Below are 5,000 nucleotides of genomic sequence, written 5' to 3' on the forward strand. Positions count from 1 at the left end.
CATTACCCAGCTCAGTGACATTGTTACTTCTAACATTACCCAGCTGAGTAACACCGTTACTTCTAACATTACCCAGCTGAGTAACACTGTTACTTCTAACATTACCCAGCTGAATAACACCGTTACTTCTAACATTACCCAGCTGAGTGACATTGTTACTTCTAATATTACCCAGCTGAGTAACACCGTTACTTCTAACATTACCCAGCTGAGTGACATTGTTACTTCTAATATTACCCAGCTGAGTAACACTGTTACTTCTAACATTACCCAGCTGAGTGACATTGGTACTTCTAACATTACCCAGCTGAGTAACACTGTTACTTCTGACATTACCCAGCTGAGTGACATTGTTACTTCTAATATTACCCAGCTGAGTAACACTGTTACTTCTGACATTACCCAGCTGAGTGGCATTGTTACTTCTAACATTACCCAGCTGAGTAACACTGTTACTTCTGACATTACCCAGCTGAGTGACATTGTTACTTCTAATATTACCCAGCTGAGTGACATTGTTACTTCTAACATTACCCAGCTGAGTGACATTGTTACTTCTAACATTACCCAGCTGAGTAACACTGTTACTTCTAACTTTACCCAGCTGAGTGACACTGTTACTTCTAACATTACCCAGCTGAGTAACACTGTTACTTCTAACATTACCCAGCTCAGTGACATTGTTACTTCTAACATTACCCAGCTGAGTAACACCGTTACTTCTAACATTACCCAGCTGAGTAACACTGTTACTTCTAACATTACCCAGCTGAATAACACCGTTACTTCTAACATTACCCAGCTGAGTGACATTGTTACTTCTAATATTACCCAGCTGAGTAACACCGTTACTTCTAACATTACCCAGCTGAGTGACATTGTTACTTCTAATATTACCCAGCTGAGTAACACTGTTACTTCTAACATTACCCAGCTGAGTGACATTGGTACTTCTAACATTACCCAGCTGAGTGACATTGTTACTTCTAACATTACCCAGCTGAGTGACATTGTTACTTCTAACATTACCCAGCTGAGTGACATTGTTACTTCTAACAATACCCAGCTGAGTGGCATTGTTACTTCTAACTTTACCCAGCTGAGTGACATTGTTACTTCTAACATTACCCAGATGAATGACATTGTAACTTCTAACAATACCCAGCTGAGTGGCATTGTTACTTCTAACATTACCCAGATGAGTGACTTTGTTACTTCTAACATTACCTAGCTGAGTGACATTGTTACTTCTAACATTACCCAGCTGAGTGACATTGTTACTTCTAACATTTCCCAGCTGAGTGACATTGTTACTTCTAACATTACCCAGCTGAGTGGCATTGTTACTTCTAACATTACCCAGCTGAGTGGCATTGTTACTTCTAACATGATCACTAATAACATTGTTACTTCTAACTTTACCCAGCTGAGTGACATTGTAACTTCTAACATTACCCAGCTGAGTGACATTGTTACTTCTAACTTTACCCAGCTGAGTGACATTGTTACTTCTAACATTACCCAGCTGAGTGACATTGTTACTTCTAACATTACCCAGCTGAGTGACATTGTGACCATGTTGGTGATCACTAATAAAGAACATCATGGGGGATTCTTACCATACCTAATTTCAGATAATTAAGGGTAAATTTCAACCCTTTGGGTGTCCGGATTTTTTTTTTTGGATGTCCCCCCCCCCTTTTCTCCCCAGTTGTACCTGCCCAGCTGTCCCGGTCGCTGCTCCACCCCCTCTGCTGATCCGGGGAGGGCGGCAGACTACCACATGCCTCCTCCCATACACGTGGCGTGGACACCTGACAGTGAGGAGTTTCGCCAGGGGAACGTAGCGCATGGGAGGATCACGCTATCCCCCCTTCCCCCCAACAGGCGCCCCGACCGACCAGAGAAGGCGCTACTGCAGCAACTAGGACACACACCCACATCCGGTTTCCCACCTGCAGACACGGCCAATTGTGTGACCAAGTCAGAGGTAACACGGGGAGTCGAACCAGCGATCCCCGTGTTGGTAGGCAACAGAATAGACTGCTACGTTACCTGGACGACCCGCTAATTTTTGTTCTAAAATATTTGTTTAGGTTTTTTTTCTCATCAAAAAAATATTGGAATCGGTATCGATAAAATTGAACCAGCACCGTGCTACGGGTCCAGTACAAATGTTCTAACACAGACTGCCTTCACATCCATACGACAGCATTAGCTGATACATGACAACACACCAGCCAACGCCCCCCTAAGCCCTGTTCTGTTTAATGTCATCACTCCACACCATGGTTACAATGTGATGCTGTCTTCTTCTTCGTTGAGTTTTGTAAAAGAGCTCACAATGTTCCCTCTAGTATTCTGGCTCGCTTGTCTCGCTCGCTCTCTTGCTTTCATTTTGTCTCTTTTAATTTGCCTCTGTCTCTCAACATCCGCCCCCTGCACCCCCCACTATCATCAACTCCTGCTGCCGCACTCGCTTGCTTCTTCGTCTCTCTCTCTCTCTCTCTCTCTCTCTCTCTCTCTCTCTCTCTCTCTCTCTCTCTCTCTCTCTTTCTTCTCTTGTGTCAACACCTCGGCTCGTCTCTCGAGGTGCTGATGTCGTCTGTCATCTCCACGACAATTTGCACCACCGCAGAGACATTCAATCCCCTGAGACCAACAGTCCCGTCTACTGCTGTCAGTGTGTGTGTGTGTGTGTGTATAAACATATATATATATATATGTGTGTGTGTGTGTGTGTGTGTGTGTGTGTGTGTGTGTGTGTGTGTGTGTGTGTGTGTGTGTGTGTGTGTGTACTGTGACTAAGAGACAGATTGTACAGTACGCATATAAGCCAGTTATACAAACAGAGAGAGAAATATGTAAATTCTGTTCTCCATTAGAATCATTCAGTACATTATGTGTTCATATGTGGCTCAGGTTAGTAAACATTATGTGTTCATATGTGGCTCAGGTTAGTAAACATTATGTGTTCATATGTGGCTCAGGTTAGTTAACATTATGTGTTCATTTGTGGCTCAGGTTAGTAAACATTATGTGTTCATTTGTGGCTCATTTTAGTAAACATTATGTGTTCATATGTGGCTCAGGTTAGTAAACATCATGTGTTCATATGTGGCTCAGGTTAGTAAACATTATGTGTTCATATGTGGCTCAGGTTAGTAAACATCATGTGTTCATATGTGGCTCAGGTTAGTAAACATTATGTGTTCATATGTGGCTCAGGTTAGTAAACATTATGTGTTCATATGTGGCTCAGGTTAGTAAACATTATGTGTTCATATGTGGCTCATTTTAGTAAACATCATGTGTTCATTTGTGGCTCATTTTAGTAAACATTATGTGCTCATATGTGGCTCAGGTTAGTAAACATCATGTGTTCATATGTGGCTCAGGTTAGTAAACATTATGTGTTTATATGTGGCTCAGGTTAGTAAACATTATGTGTTCATATGTGGCACAGGTTAGTAAACATTATGTTTTCATATGTGGCTCAGGTTAGTAAACATTATGTTTTCATATGTGGCTCAGGTTAGTAAACATTATGTGTTCATATGTGGCTCAGGTTAGTAAACATTATGTGTTCATATGTGGCTCAGGTTAGTAAACATCATGTGTTCATTTGTGGCTCATTTTAGTAAACATTATGCGTTCATATGTGGCTCAGGTTAGTAAACATCATGTGTTCATATGTGGCTCAGGATAGTAAACGTTATGTGTTCATATGTGGCTCAGGTTAGTAAACATCATGTGTTCATTTGTGGCTCATTTTAGTAAACATTATGCGTTCATATGTGGCTCAGGTTAGTAAACATCATGTGTTCATATGTGGCTCAGGATAGTAAACATTATGTGTTCATATGTGGCTCAGGTTAGTAAACATCATGTGTTCATATGTGGCTCAGGTTAGTAAACATCATGTGTTCATATGTGGCTCAGGTTAGTAAACATTATGTGTTCATTTGTGGCTCAGGTTAGTAAACATTATGTGTTCATATGTGGCTCAGGTTAGTAAACATCATGTGTTCATTTGTGGCTCAGGTTAGTAAACATTATGTGTTCATATGTGGCTCAGGTTAGTAAACATTATGTGTTCATATGTGGCTCAGGTTAGTAAACATCATGTGTTCATATGTGGCTCAGGTTAGTAAACATTATGTGTTCATATGTGGCTCAGGTTAGTAAACATTATGTGTTCATATGTGGCTCAGGTTAGTAAACATCATGTGTTCATATGTGGCTCAGGTTAGTAAACATTATGTGTTCATATGTGGCTCAGGTTAGTAAACATTATGTGTTCATTTGTGGCTCAGGTTAGTAAACATTATGTGTTCATTTGTGGCTCAGGTTAGTTAACATTATGTGTTCATTTGTGGCTCAGGTTAGTAAACATTATGTGTTCATATGTGGCTCAGGTTAGTAAACATTATGTGTTCATATGTGGCTCAGGTTAGTAAACATCATGTGTTCATATGTGGCTCAGGATAGTAAACATTATGTGTTCATTTGTGGCTCAGGTTAGTAAACATTATGTGTTCATATGTGGCTCAGGTTAGTAAACATTATGTGTTCATATGTGGCTCAGGTTAGTAAACATCATGTGTTCATATGTGGCTCAGGTTAGTAAACATTATGTGTTCAGTTGTGGCTCATTTTATTAAACATTATGTGTTCATATGTGGCTCAGGTTAGTAAACATCATGTGTTCATATGTGGCTCAGGATAGTAAACATCATGTGTTCATTTGTGGCTCATTTTAGTAAACATTATGTGTTCATATGTGGCTCAGGTTAGTAAACATCATGTGTTCATATGTGGCTCAGGTTAGTAAACATTATGTGTTTATATGTGGCTCAGGTTAGTTAACATTATGTGTTCATATGTGGCTCAGGTTAGTAAACATTATGTGTTCATATGTGGCTCAGGTTAGTAAACATCATGTGTTCATTTGTGGCTCAGGTTAGTAAACATTATGTGTTCATATGTGGCTCAGGTTA

At 40.3% G+C, this 5,000-nt stretch overlaps 1 protein-coding gene across 1 annotated transcript in view; it reads right to left on the bottom strand.

Moving 5' to 3' along the window:
- LOC130131730 (transmembrane protein 163-like) overlaps positions 1-5,000 on the bottom strand; it is a 62,503-nt gene that overhangs the window by 26,314 nt on the left and 31,189 nt on the right. The window lies entirely within an intron of this gene.

Source organism: Lampris incognitus, chromosome 21 (assembly GCF_029633865.1).
Source record: "Lampris incognitus isolate fLamInc1 chromosome 21, fLamInc1.hap2, whole genome shotgun sequence".
Taxonomy (NCBI): Eukaryota; Metazoa; Chordata; class Actinopteri; order Lampriformes; family Lampridae; genus Lampris; species Lampris incognitus.